Raw genomic sequence first — 15,734 nt, 5'->3', positions numbered from 1 at the left:
CAGCCTTTCACAACAGCTCAATATCTTGACATGTCTCAAAACCACAGCTTTTCTTTAGGGCCCCTCTACAGCCCATGGTGGTACAGTGCAGAAGAGTGGGTCAGAGTGGAGCTGCAGCAAATCTAGGCAGGCTGTTGGAGAGCAAGCTGCAAGGGATGCCCCTAAAAACTGCTTTGTGTTCCAGAGTGGCCCTGGTTTATGTTACCCTTCCACACTGGGACATGTGGCTGTGAGATAGCCCTTCCTCATTGCAGCAGGCCTTGAAATAGTACCCACTAAAATTATAATTCAAGCAGAGGAGAGAAGCAGGACTGCAATAAATTTAAGGATTCATTTTATACCCCACATTAAAATTAATGCAAATTATTATTTCAATTTTCAAGCAGTTTTCAACTGGCAAATAGAAATATTCTCAAAATGCGAATAAAAAATGCTTCCAATACTTTCAAAACTTTTCAGAACTTTATCTATAAAAATTCACAAAATGGGTCTCCTCCCACAGCCAGTTTTGGTTTCAACTGATTATTGCCAGAAAAATGAGTGCAAATGTCCTGATTAAGTCTTGTTATAAAATGTCAGGCAGGTAATCTCTACAGGAATGAGAAGCAATTAAATATTCAAGTAAAACAATCAAATGCAGGAAACTGTGCTCTGGAAGTCAAAAGTCATAGGGCCAGCAGAGAAAACTTGGAAAAAGAACATAGGTGACTAGAAAAAAAGCTATAAAGGAGACTTTTGTGAACTCATTGGTGTGAAGAAGTGATTAGTCTCCTTTGTGAAAAGAGTAAATGAAGGAGAAAATAGAATGTAAATAAAATTGCCAGAATGAAGATCCAAGAGATGTGAAGCTGACAAGATGTAGGAAAGAGATTCAGAGAAAACTGCAATTAGGAAAAATTGAATGTACCAGAGTAAGGCATCTTAGTCATATTTCTCTGTAAGAATGATAAAGTTCACTGTTACTGCCTTAAAGATAGAAGACAGCTGCAGTTCAAATGTCTCTGCTTTAAAGGCTGTTGTCATCAAGCTGCCAAATGTTGTTATTTTTAGCAAACCAATATGTATTTAGGCCAAGAAAGGTACTTCACAGTTTTTAATGCATGCCAGAAGTAGCAGGTAATTTATTTGTTGAAAAATTCAAATGGATGAAATTCCTCTGTGAACAGAGGTTTTCTTTCATTAAGATCCCAAAATGTGGAGAGGAAGCTACCACTTCACAGCCAAAAGCAAAGAAATTGCATGGATTTGAAAGCAGGTGTAATTCTCGAATACAAAAGGGGATTGCAATTATTCACAGTGAGGTAACATTTTACTCCTCAGGAAAGGAAAGCTGAATATGTAGATGAATTGCCCAATGAGTTGAGTCAAACCCAGTCTGCTAAAGACTTTGCCATCAGATATGAGGCAGGTGAGACAAGTAAGAAATTAAAACAAGTTCTTAAAATACTGGTAAGGCCAGAGTTGCTGCTATGAAGATTCTTTGCTTTTTCTTTAATTTTATATGATGGATTCTCTCTGGTTCTGTTCATTTGTGTATATATTCCACTCTTACCAAGACTTCTGAAAATGTATGAGTTCTGAATTTCCATAAAGAAAATTGTGTATAGAAATGTCTCTTTCACTCTTTTTAATGCGACTGAAAGAGATTTTTTCCTCAGCTGCATTTCTTCTTTCCATCTTCTGTAAAGGATGAAGGATTCCCTTTGATCACTCCACATCAACCTTTTTCAACTCTGTGCTCACTTTACATTCAAATACTTTGGTTTTATCTGTCCTCTCCCATAGCAACAGTAGATTTAATTTCCCTAATGCTGAAATCAGTTAAAAACTTTGACGGTCTGTAACTGCTGTGGTTAATGGGAGGTGCATGTCTCATCCTTTCCCTCCAGTCTGTGTCATGCTGGATGGATAGCAAGAACTCATTTAGTATTAATTTCTCCTTAGTAAGAATACCTGTGTGATTTAGACGGTAACACTTTCCAGCAAGACAACTGCCTTTAATCTCTTTGCAGTATGTGGCACAGAAAAATAAGTAACTTCCCCCTTGACTGTCATACTAGTGAAATACATGGAAATGTTCTTCCTTTAATGAGTATTTTACAAAAAAACCTGCTGCCTACCCTCAGCTGAGGCCACAGAACAGAAAGGTGTGAACATGGGGGGTGACCTGGGGTGGGGAATGACATTCACACCAAGCACCTCATTAAGTTTCCTCCTCAGCTAATTTGCTGCCAATTGACTGGTTCCTCCTGTGAGCACCATGGGGGTTTTCCAGCACAAAGGGGGAACAAGCTGGATAATGTGGAGGTCAGCATGGTTCAATGGACTAATCACTCTGTGCATGTGTGAGTCAGGAGCTCTTGCTCTTGAGTACCAGCTCTGACACTCATCCGACTTAAGGAGAAAGTCCAGCAGTGCCAGAGCACTGAAGCCACACTCCTACACAGCTCCGGTGTGCTCCAAGCAACCAGAGGTGGAAAGGGGCTGTACAGCCTCCCCTGAACAACACAAATGGAGCACAGGTGCAGATGGAAGAAGGGTAGGTGCCCACTCCTTAGCTCCCCAGGAAGCAGCCTGTGTATGGCATTAGAGGAGGTGATCACTAGAAGCAAAAAAACTTTCTTTCCCCACCTTCAGTAGCCACTCTGACAGCCAGTTCCCTGGCCGCAGTGAGGTTTCCCAGCAAGAGAGGTGGGAGCAGAAAAAGGTGGAAAAGTCTCTACAAACCCCAGTGTTTTCTTTTCTTTACTTTTAATTTTCAAAGTAGAGCTACACTCTTCTGGGACAGATAGCCTACAGACACCTGGGACAGTGTCTGTAGACTCAAAAACACATCAGTTATTCATTATAGATACTTCGTTGTTCTTTACCCCATATGGAAAGCCGAGATATGTTCTGTGACACTGCCCAGGAGATCATGCTTAACTTACCACACAATTTCAATTTATTTTGAGCCAGTGCAGTTTGTCAAGACCTGCTGTTGTCGAGAAAGAGCAAGCAGAGTTTTTTCAATCTGTCTGGGTTTTTCTTCCTTTACTTTATGAAATGTTTTGTGTGCTGATACAAAAGATACCTGGAGCAAAACAAAACACGTGGTTCTGTTGGATTAAAGACATTCTGACAGGAGAGACTTTTTTAATCCTTTCACTGAAGTTGTGTTCCTGTTGTAGTCCTGTGTCCATGCATCCTTTTAAGTTGCTTTTTATTTTACAGGCAAACAGAAGTGACCTATAAGTTTCTAAAAACACAGACAAGGTCTTGCTCACGAGGATGGCAGTAATTTTCCACATCATGTTCTGCACCAAACATAAGTCAAAAACTAATCATCGTAACAGTCTGCATGGTGTTTTTTAGGTATTGCTATTAGCACTAATCTTGCAGCAAGCTGGAAAGCATGGCAGGTGCTAAGTGACTCCTCAATGCAATTGTCAGGGCATAGCAATGTGACATTCGGCAGATCTGAAGAGAAATATACAGACAGATGAAAAATAGTCTTGGTGCTATTGAAAAGTACTCACCTTTCTAAATTGCACTGGACTGTATATGAAGACATAAAAATGTGAAGATAAGACTAATTTTGTACACATAAATGCTGAAATGAAAGTAAAACATTACAGCAAAGCTGCATTCTCTCTAATCTCCAGTACATTTTTTGTGACACCAAAGAAAGCATTCAGCTGGGACCACCTGCACCATCTCTTTCACCAAGTTTTAGTGAAATTGAGCCGTGATCTCAAAGACTGCCTATTACGCTTACTGAAGAGTGAGAAGAGCCAGGAAGTCATAAAGACCATCCTCTGCACTTGATGTTGAGCACATTCTCACCCATTGCTTTGCCCTATCAAATTCCTCTCTCACTCCAGGGCTACTGGTTCATCAGAAGCTCTAAGGACCCTGACCACCCCTGGCTCTCCAAATGAGCTGCTCACCCACTGGCTGCAGCTGTTCTTTCAAGAGTTTTTTTCCAGTCTTACTCAAAGATGAGACTGATTCAGGCTTTTCCAGCTGTACAGTCCAACTTACAGTCACACTTCTCATGTGGTTAAGTTGTTCAGGGGTTTAAAGGATGTGCACTGGCAATCACACAGCATTTGGCACTGTTTAATTATCAAGCTGCTTCAGTGCAAAATATCAGCAATAACTTCTTGTAACCTAATCAGCTTCTTATGTAAACACTGTAGCAAGTGTTTACATCAGTGAGGTATCATCTTATTGCACATGCCACCATTTACTTGCCATAGTGATGAATACTTTAAGGTGAAGTTTAAGTACATTAGGGATGCAATTTTTAAGATGTTTTAAGTAAGGTGAATTGAACCACGGAGATGAATCAACCCAAGTCACAGAGCTGTTAAGTCAGATATAACCCAAGCTGCACATCCTCCTCAACAAATCACCACAGGTGTCTTGTGCATGCCTTTGTCAGCCCTTTGAGAACTTCAGTTACCTTCCTCTTTAATGCAGTGTCTGAGTGCTTATGATGCACACTCTCAAGGTCCCCATGCAACTGCATAATTAAAACAAATTTCTTAATTTTTAGGCTTTCATACTATTACTTTACCCTACAATGAGATTCCTAGATCATTGAACTCTTAAGAGCTCATTAATATCATTACAGCACAGTCCTGAAGAGAGGAAAAGAGAAAATATATTTTAAAAAGTATAAAGAAGGAGGGAGAGGTACTATTTCAGTACCTCAAGAGCCCTTTCCCTAGGATTATTTTACTCACTGATTTTGCAGCTATCGCTACGTGTGCTCTTGCTCTGGCAAATCTTCCCCACATGCAGTGTAGGGGAGTTGCTCTTAACCTGCAGCAGAGCTCAAAAAAGGCTGTTTTGTCACTGGCAACTGCTGGGTCTGTGTTAGTATCTCACTGCTCCCCCATCTCGCTGCTAAAGAGATGACAAGGTCTCACAGTGCTAAAACGCAGAAAGGATTCCTCCACCATGGTATGTCCAAATAATGGAAGTTTGTGCCTGAGGGGGAGCAGTACATTGCAGTTCTGTTAATGAAAGAAAAGCTGAATTTCATTTTTTTTTTTTCATCTCAGTGATGGAGAATCCAGCAAACCACAAAGAGTGGGTTTTGATTTTTCAGAAGGGGCAACAGACACCCATAGTTTATGCGTTGGGATTATATTATGGTATTATGCTTTGTATTATGATACTAAGTCTTCTCATCTGTGTTTAATGGACAGAAGAAATGCTGACCATTGGTCTTGAAAAATGCTTGAAAAATTATTTCACCTAAAAAAAAAGAAAAAAAAAGAAAAAAAGAAGAAATACATGTTGCAATCCATTACCCCCATGCAGTGTTTGTAATAAAAAAATGTTTCTTCAGAAGGTGCTGTGCATGTTCGGCAGATTTATATGCATTTGTGTTGACAAATTTCTTGAAATCCCCATAGAAAGAAAACATTGTTTAAAGCCATGGTTTAAGGTTATGCGTCTCTCAAAGGTTGCCTGACATTAAGAGGTTACCATGTTTCATTAAGACAAAGTTTCAAGGATGAAAGCAATGACTGTAATCATACCAAACACCCAACTTGAAACATCAATTCATCCGCCTCTCACCTGAATTTTGTTTTCCAGGCTATTTCAACTGCAACTACAATAACATAAACAAATAACCTGAGAGAACTCAAGGCTTATTTAGCAGTATATTTCTAAGTAAACAACCTGCTGTGTAGAAAGTACAGCTCCAGCACTGTACCACAATAGATGGTGATCAGGTCTCTGCAGTGTGTCTGTAGCCTCAGTGCTGAAGGTCCTTGGCATATTTAACTTCCATTATTTAGGGGTGGGTTGGTGAAACCAGTGCAAGTGTGATTCCAGCAGGTTCTCAGGTGAGCAACTGGATATAGGACTGGGGCTTCACTGCAGCCATTTACAAACTGAATGGTTTGGAGGCTCCTACTCCCATCATGCTGTTGAATAACACTTTAGTTATGTCCAGATGAAGTGTGGGCTGCAGCTTGACAGCTCCCTAGAGGCAGCTGGACCAGCTCACAGCCACCCATGAGAAAACCCCTGGCAAGACTTTGTATTTGCACCTCACAATGCACAAAGCTTTCACTGGATAATGGGAACAATCTTGTATAAGAGAAACATACTTTGATGAGCAAAAAGACCTCCTTTTATCTTATTTTCCTCTTCAAGAATTTTACAGATTTCACCAAACTTTTGGAAACCAAACTATGTTCATGCCATTTTTTTTTTTTCTAAATTTCATTTTTATTATTAAGGAATAACATGGAGACATGGATGGATAAATAAAAGGAAGAGATTGTTTTTCTATCTATTTTGTTGCCTTGCAGATATACTGGAAAAGAAGGAATTATATAAAAAATAATTGTTTTCTCCAAAGGAAATGTGAGGTGAGGTCACTGGAATGTTTCTTTCTGTATTAGAAGTCTACAGTGGTCTAAGCCAAATGCTGAGTAGTAAAAGTCTTATCAACAGGAACCAAATAGATAACATTTAGCCCAGTAAGACTCATGATTATTTGCATGTATAATACAGATATTTCATCATGACAAGCATTGGTCATCTGTTTTGTCTCTGTCCACAAGTATATATATATACACCTGCTAGTTGTCTGAGAAAGGAGAATGCTAGGGCTAAGCCCTTGAGATAACCCATTTATTCAGATCCCTAAATACAGATTTAGGTGCCTTCTAAATTTGGAAGCGATGTCCCAAATGTCTGGGCTGGTACAGCACCGTAAGAATTAAATTCTCCCTCAGCCCACTACAAAAAAGGAACAGTATCAGTCCCATTTTACACTTAGATTTTGCCTTTCCCTCAGGAGTGATGTACTTCAAGAAGTTAATGGTTTTATTTATATCTGGGACACTGTCTCCACCTCCCTTCCTTCCCTGCTCAAAAATTTCTGCAATATCTGAAGTTGACATACTACCTGCAGAAAGCCCTTTGAATATTTTTCATTATCTCAATTAGCATTTTGCATTTTTAAGCCTTTGATTCATGTGTAATTGGTATTTTTCCCTCTGTTCTTTTCAGTGTGCTGTGCTTAGCTCTCCTTCTTTTTTCACCCACATAATGCCCCAGGTAGTTTTACCCTTTCTGTTTCACTTCCTGCTCTTCCACGTTTCAGTATTTCTTTATTTCAGCTCATTGTTCTCTGCTTGTCAGCAAGGCTTCTGTTTTTTCACACACAGGCACACTAAAGGCAGTCTGATTTGAAATGTCACCTATAACCTTGTTTTTCATTCCAAGAATTTAATGAATTCTTACAAAATTTGGAAAGCCCTGTTCTGCACTCAGTTTGGTAACATAAGCCAAATATTCCTTACAGTAGTAATTCTAGATTACAACGGTATATTTATATGAAAAACAAAAAAACCAAACCAGAATCTTGAACTTAAAATGTATTTTCTAGTATAATATTCTTATACCATCAGAAAAAAATCAAAAATAAAAACAAAAAGAAGTGTAAATTAAGGCTTTTCCCTGTAATATGGAAGATGTATGGAAGAAGTTCTAATAAGATAATGTAGGAATGTATTTGTATTTGCATTTTTATAGTAATGCCCAAGAAGCCCAGCAAAAATCATGGATCTTTTTTTTCTTAGAACACTAACAGCTACACAGACAAAAGAAGAGGTAGATTCTAATCACAACATCATCAGGAAAAAAAGGCAAGTCCAAAAAAAATAAAAGTAAGATGAGCTGCTCAGGAAGCCATACAGATTCCTTGAGTGGAATGTGGTCTCTGAAAAGCCCTTTCCTCATCTTTGCTAACTCAGATCTCACTCACACCGTCTGATTTAAGCTTTAAACCATATACATCAGAGGGAGTTTATACTGTTTTCTGTGTTTTTCTGCCATGATTTAATATCTACTTCTCTTTGAAACTGAAACTCTTGCTGAGTAACTGCAGGAGCCATCAAGACATGTTGCAATTTTAGTATTTGAAGAAGTAAGTTATGGAAAAAAATTCAGCAGTCTTTAAAATCCATATTGTGTTATATATTGATAATCAGAGGGGGGGGAAAAAAAAGATGGAGTGGAGGAAAATATTCAAAATCCTTCTCTGCCTTGGATTCCCATAGAAGGGTTTATCTGAAGGAGTGTTCTAACTCAACCTCTTCAAATTAAAGAAGACAGGAATAGCTACATTTTCGGAGAAGGGTTCCAGAAGAACAAGGTTCTTGCTCTGACAGAGCAGTCCCTGTTTCCACAAGCACTGCTCAGTGAGCATGTGCAGGCTGGGGATGCACTGAGAAGCTGGAACTTTATTCTCAATCCATGTGAATTGTATTAATTTGGACTAGAAAGGCTCTTCTTGCAGCTGCTTGTCCAAGATGATGTCCCTCTCTCACCTACAGTGTTACATATGTTTCTCCACACAGAGGCTCACAGAAGAAACCACTCCATCAGCCTCTCAAAGTAAATATGACCCCACACAAAACTTGCTGAAACTGACACAGCTGTAATCGAGCAAAGTGAAGAGAGGTAACCAGAACAGCTGCTTTCAAATGACACAAAATTGTCCAGGAGTCTGGGATTTTGACTGTCTAAGGGAGAGCAGAGCCCTCAGTGGCAGTTCTCAGTGTTGGCTTCATTTCATAACCAGTAAGTGCTCAGTCAAGCATTCATATATTCAGATTCATCCAGTCTATGCCATTTAAACCTGTACTTCAGTTATGTGAAAAAGAAAAAAACAAGACAAGAAAGCCAGCTGGGGTTTAAACTCTCAGCAATGGCTTTGCAATTCATTCGATGTTCTTTCTTGGAGTCCAAGTTCCTAACTCAAGTCTGTACATAATCATCTCAGCTGTCATTTGGGGGGAAAAAAAGTTTCTAAGTTTCTGTGGCTTAGGAAGATAAGAGGAAATATGTAGAGCCTAAAAGTTTCCAAATCAGAAAAACAAATTTCAAAAATCTCAGAGGTGATCAGCTTTAAAATCTCATGAATTATAATCTGCTCTGGAACCTCCTTTGGCCTCTGACTTACTTACTTTTGTAAGCATGGGACTGTAAATATTTCACTTCCCATACAGACTTTTAGCAGGAGCCCCAGTTCTCCTCATTCTAAGGTTTTTCTGATCATACAACTTTTGATTAATTCCACTGTAAAACTGGCCTGTACAATATATTTAGGAGTGTTTCTTTAACATCTGCTTATTACAAGACATTTTAATATACTGTTGAGGGAATACAAAATCACTGTAATTTATCACTGATGCAAAATAAGACTGTGAATAAAACACCTAAATGGGATGTTTTATTTTTATTCCTGTTCTCAGTGAATATTTGGTTTTGAAAAATAGAAATCATAATAATTTTAATGCAAATGAAGTTACCTTATTCCATCTCCATCACCACTCAATCAAATAAAGTGGCAAAGGAAATTACTGCAATTCCCTGAACTTGTTTTGCTATGCGCAGAAACTTCTGAATACATATCATGTGTGGCAGTAATTAAGTTCCTAACTTATTTACTTCTTCTACTGGGGCTGATTCATCTGAGCCAGTCTTTTGGCAGGAAACCCAAATATTCATCTATTATGAGATGCAGAATATCCTGAGCTGTTGTAGCTGCTCACAGTTTAATTTAGATATTAACCATAAACACACCTGGGATTAAACAATGGCTATGCACTGCCTAGAAATAAAGAGGCTACAGAAATCCCTGTGAAAAATCTCTCATGAAAACAAAAGTGTTTTTCATGAAGAACACAAAACAGAGCTTATTTCCAGAGGGATTTAAATAAAAAGAATGTGAAAGCAGCAGAGGCTGGAGAGCTGCCTTTGCTTTATGCAGGTCCCAAACAGGGATTCAAGAGAGTGAGTGGGTTTTGCAATTCCACAGGCTCTCAGCATTTCCTGGAAGGCTTTAAGATGAGTATTTTCAAGCAACAGAGAGAATAAGATATCTGGCTGAGCGTTATTGCTGTGACCAGCCATGGAGTCTGAGGACGAATAGCAGCAAAGGACAAGAAGTAAAAGTCACTGGGTCACAGCCACCCACCCGTGTACTGAGACCAGATTTTCCCAAAGGCTATACAATATTAAAACTTCTACAACAATCAGGCCAAAAATATAAGGCCATCAAGTTTAACTGGAGGAATGCTACTTTAATAGAGAAGGCTTATATTTTTTCTCAATTTTCTTGTTGTTCTGCTTAGTTTTTTGCATGCATGGGCCAATTTTAAGCAGAGGTTCTGCCTGCAGACCATGCATAGACACTCAATACTTTTCCAGAATAAAGAAACCTTCAACAGTTATTTCAGACATGGAAGCCTTTACTTTTGTGTTCCACCACTACTTACACTTCCTTTCTACTGCAACTGCCAACTTATTAGTTGGTTCAAAATTTCAACTCAAGAAGAAAGTAAAATTCATCTTAAAAAAGGTAACTATAATAACTATTATATAATAACTCTGTCATGATTTTACAGATTTTTCCAGCCATATCTCCTTTACTTGTTTTAATTCAAAGGGCTATAGGCATATTTTAGCTTATTAGTGTTATATTCGTTATTTTCTTTTGTGCTTATATTTGTGCCTGGAATTTATTGAGGTATCTAACAAACAGAGGCTAAGAAAATCAGATTTAAGTATTCATTGACACATAAAATTTTATTAACCAAAATTTATGAAGTGATGAAATTTTATGTGATTACATTAATAATAAAAATAGAACTTATTACTTAGAAGTTTATTTAGTTACTTTGTTTCCATTAGAGATGTTCTAGACAATTTTATTAAGAAAATCTCTTGTTCCTTCATTGCTTAGCTCTAATTGCCAAATGTGTGTTACTGCTAAATTGTTAGACTGATAATGTTACGAAAATAAAGCATCCTAAGGCTGAAGTCCAGTTGTATTAGTCAAAACACCCTCAGGAAATGAAGTAAAGATTCTCAGATGGGAGACAGCACCACGAACACGAGGTTAGGTGAATTCAGTCCAAGCTGTGGACTTTGGCCCGTTACAGAAGATATTCTGTTAGACGAGATTTTCCAAATAAACATGAACTGCAGTGAGTTTGGTAGAGGACTGCCAAGCTGGCTCTGGGCCAGGGCCACCAGCCCTATGAGAAGGGGCTGAGGAACTGCACTTTTCAGCCCCCAGAAGTGACAGCTTCAGAGGGCCAGACAGCAGCCAGGTGCAAAAGGAGACAGAGACAGAGCCAGGGCAGGGGGCAAGGCCACCACATTGTTCAAAGTGGCACAGATCAGGTGACAAAGTCTGAGCTTCAATGAGGCTCCCAGACCCATGGACAGGAGCGTGGCTGGGGTCCCAGGGGAGACCAGTCATGGGCATTAAGGCCTAAGAGTGGCCCCAGAGCCCTGACACAGCCATGCATTGAGAGCAGAGAGGTTCACACTGGAGACAAGGAGAAACCTTTTCACTGGGAGGGCAGTCAAACAGCAAGACAGGTTGCCCAGAAAGCCAGTCCCTGTCCTGTGCAGGTTTTCCAAAGTCAGGATAAATTCCTGAACATCCTGGTATAACCACACAGCTGACCCAGTCCAGAAATTAAGGTTCCTTCCAGTCTGATTTCTTATGAGATCCCATATTTCAGTAAAATTTAAGTGACTCTAACTTCATCTTAGTTGTCATGTTTCAAACATGAGTGCAAATATGTGGTATTTTACTTACACTACTCAATACACTGAGAGTTTAACACTGATGTACTTGTTTTATGTAATTTCTACAGACAAGAGATGGCACAAAGAGGAGTAGAGACCAGACTTGTATCTTAATATTCATTTTTCTTGCCTTGTGTAACCTGTACATGATACAGCGTTTTTGTGTCTCTGTCTTCATGTTTCAAATGGATGTATCCTGTTGCACTTAAACATCTTTTGCATGTCTCTTGTACTCTCCATAGAATATTGTTGTTTCTTTAACAACTTAATACACTATCAGATGCTTCAAAATATCATGTACTTCCCCACCAAGCCTCTCATTTTTCACTCTGTGAGTCAAGTGAAATTTCTATTTAATTATAATAGAAGGTAACTGATCAACTTCATTGCATTTACCAGAATAAAAACATTTCTATTAATTTGCTACCTTGTGCTCTGGCATTGCCACTGATGTGTACAAAGAGCTCTGATGAGAATACAGAGAAACCTGCTGCTTCAGTGGGTGGAGGAATGCCATCAGGGAAAGAGAAGTGTGCTGCATGCCCATGGGTTTTGCTTTTTGTTAAAGCAGAGGAGTGTGTGTTTTCACCCACCAATATTTTATTGTTAATGTTGCTGTTCAATTTCAGATGTGTTCAAATAGATCAGTGCACCCATTCTTGTGGCTCTTTTTGATATCCTCCAATAGACCAACTGAACTGCTTTAAATACTTTGACAACAGCTGGTTAGAAATGTGTATCATTTTAGCCCTTTGCTGTTCAGTCGCTACGATTTCCTAGGTGACAACATTGCACTCTTGTACCCATAAACCTGCACCACATGAATACAAACTTCCCCATCATTTTTCTGCCTCACCCTCATCCTTTAATACCCTGATACCTGATACCAATTGAGAAATTCATTTAAGACTTTTCCAGCACACAAATAAGTGTTGAGGGAAAAAATGTGAATCCATTAATATGGCAGGTGGAAGAGGACCCCTCTACGAATTTTTGGCGATGTATGCAGCCGATACAATGCAACCAACAACTGCAGTGCAGACTGCATATATCATAAACAATCACACTAGATTGATTAGGCAGGTTATCAGCCACTGGACTCAGCTGCACTTCTAATTTTAAATATGGAGAAATAAACCTATATATTGTCAAATGCTAAATATAGGCTTCTATATCCAGTCAACTGGGGTATCTTGGCTATTCAAGTTATATTTATATAGAACTATATATGAAATTATATTCCTGAAAGTGTGCATGGCTTCATCCTCATCAGATTGCATCCTGTTCCTCAGTACATCAAGACCAGCTTAAATACCCATCCATTCATCCAGAGAATCTGCAAAGTGAGCAAGCATCACTTCCACCCCATCATTCAGTCCATTAATAAAAGTACCAAACAGCATCACAGATAGAAGAGACCTTCAAAGGTCCCTCATGACACAGCTGTGCACCACTCAGTGCACAACTCATATCTACCTCTCTGAAGCCTCCAGTAAGTTTTGCACCACTTTTCATTACAATTTTCTATTTCACAGAGAAAAAAACCCACCTGAGTTTTGAAAATGGTGTGGGCAAAAAATTTGGGATAAAATTTGAAATTTAGAAATAGGAAAGAAAAGTAAAATTACTTAACAGTCCCACAGTAGGATTTCAGGTATACAAATAATAACAGATGTTTGGTGTAAAGCCCTAAACTCTTCATTCAGTAAATAAGAGCTGCTTTTCTCAACCTCAGACAAGTTTTAAAAAACAGCTGGTTATTAAACATTAACTCAGGTGCACTTATTAACAAGAAACCACTTACCTTCTTTGTGATTCTATTCACAATAAGCAGAACTATTATCACATTTTATCATTAAGCTATCAAGAGATTTGGAAATAAAATCTGCTTACTGGGAAATGAGGCTTTCATAAAGGAAAGGCTTATTTAAAGTTCATTACATCTATAGAAGGCTATCTAAAATGTCCAGGTTCAGGCACTCTGAAATGACAGGGGTCATCTTCAGAGGAACCACTGTTGCTAGGAGACTCAAGCACCAAAGTGCCACGAGTTTGTAATTTACCCTTTCTTGTCAAGGGATGTTGAAGATAAATGTACTACCCAGAACGTGCAAGGCTTTAACCAGGCCTGCATCATTTTACATGAAAAAGAGGGACCACAACCTTGCCTTACTGTGTTATGAGCACTCCCCAAATCCCTGGATTCACAGCACAACAGGAGTTGCACATTTCCTTGTCTTTGAGTAAAAGTTTTTTGCCATATCCCTTTCCCATGTCATCCCACTCCATTAATAAATCCCAAAGGCAACTGGCCCTAATGGGCAAGATAAAGAGTCAGCATTTAAATGTCTGTGATTTAAAAGGTTGCCCAGTGTAGGAAGAGCAAAGGCAGCTGGGGGTAAGCAGCTTGTAAGGTGAGACTAAATTTCAAAATAGCTCAGACTGGATGAGAGGATCCAGTCTTTCATATGTAGTGGAAAAGATGTTTGGGAATTTTTGCCTGGATGTCACTATGGATCACCATAGCCCCAGACTCACAGAAGCACCAGCTGGATGCAATAACCTGTTTGTTTCTGTTGGCCCCAGGGATCTGGTATCAGAACACAACCACCTTTTGACTAGAGGGAAGCAAATGTTACTTCCATCTTCAAAAAGGGCAAGAAGGAGGACCCAGGAAAACTACTGGGCAGTCAGGCTCACCTCCATCCCTGGAGAGGGGATGGAAGATAACATTCTGGAGGTCATCAAACAGCATGTGAAAGAAAAGAAGGTCATTGGGAGTAGTCAGCATGGACTCACCAAGAGGGAATCATACTTGGCCAATCTGACAGCCTTCTGTGATGGCAAGGCAGGATGGATTGATGAGGGGAGAGCAGTGGTTGTTGTTTATCTTGACTTCAGCAAGGCTTTTGACGCTGTCTCCTTCCAGCCCTAACCCTGGGATTTTGTGATTCTCAGAGCAGTGCACACCCATGCAATACTTTCATTCCTTCTAAGGTGCAGTCCCAGCACACTGTCAGCCTCATAATGAACAAATACTTACAGAAATTATTTTGAGGAAGTGAAAGAAAGTGCTGAAGGCAGTCTGCCCTTAACATTGAAATGGCTGCAGAAGCTTGTGGGCACCATTGACTGTGAGATTACTGAGATGGTTCTGGCAAAAATGAACTAATATGAAGTAGAAAATAATGGAACAAGGACATCCTCATAAGAACAGGTTATTTGTGACTCTCTGTACGTCTAGACAGACCAGTTCCAGGAAAATTCTAACTGCAGTGTGAATTATTGAATGAGAGCTTCGGTGGATCGATGCTGCGTTTGCTCCTACTGGGTCTCTTGTGGACGCGCTTAGGCAGCGCTCTCCCCGCACCTACACGTGCCCACAATCTCACCTTCGCAGGTAGTCACGAACAGCTGGCAACTGAGCCCCATACAGACAATTTGCTCACCTTCCCCTGTGGATGGGGGAGAGAACTGGAAGAGTTAAAGTGAGAAAAGTCATGGGTTGACATAAGAGAGTTTGATAGGTAAAGCAAAAGCCCCACACACAAGCAGAGCAGAACAAGGAATTCACCACTTCCCAAGGAGGGTGTTCAGCCATCCCCAGGACAGCCGGGCTCCATCCCACGTCACCGTGACTCGGGAAGACAAACGCCACCACTCCAAACATCCCCCCCTTCCTCCTTCTTCTCCCAGCTTTATATACTGAGCAATCTTCACAACTGGACAACTTCATGGTTCTCCAGCCTAAGGAGTCAAGGAATATAAAATAACAGGTGCTTATTTGGTGAACATGGGATGAGGGGCATTCCTCATAAAATTATCATTGTTAGACTTTAATAGTTCATACAGGCTGAGGTCCTCAAAATTAATGAGGCATTTGTTCTTAGGGAATCATCTTGCTAAGAAAATTTTTGGGGTTTTTTTTAAATAATTAATCATCTGGATTAATTATTAAGAAAGTACCTTGGTTTTACAAGGATGTTTTGTGCTTTCACTCTGAATCCTGCTCCTATAGGCTACACACAGGTGATGGAACAGCTTAATGACTATGGCACATCAAAAATCAGATCAGCTGTGGCAAAAACAGACACCCATGTACCTCTGTGTCA

General features: G+C 39.6%; 1 long non-coding RNA gene across 1 annotated transcript; it reads left to right on the top strand.

Annotated features, from left to right (window-relative positions):
* Nucleotides 1-493: 493 nt before the first annotated feature.
* On the top strand, nucleotides 494-15,328 carry LOC116444301. The gene is made up of 3 exons (XR_004240268.1): nucleotides 494-505; nucleotides 11,389-11,392; nucleotides 15,211-15,328. It is a non-coding gene; the product is annotated as an uncharacterized LOC116444301 (long non-coding RNA).
* Nucleotides 15,329-15,734: the final 406 nt, after the last annotated feature.

This window comes from Corvus moneduloides, chromosome 5 (genome assembly GCF_009650955.1).
Source record: "Corvus moneduloides isolate bCorMon1 chromosome 5, bCorMon1.pri, whole genome shotgun sequence".
Lineage (NCBI taxonomy): Eukaryota > Metazoa > Chordata > Aves > Passeriformes > Corvidae > Corvus > Corvus moneduloides.
Note: the sequence above shows the minus strand (reverse complement) of the source record. Positions and strands in the feature narration are given on the sequence as shown.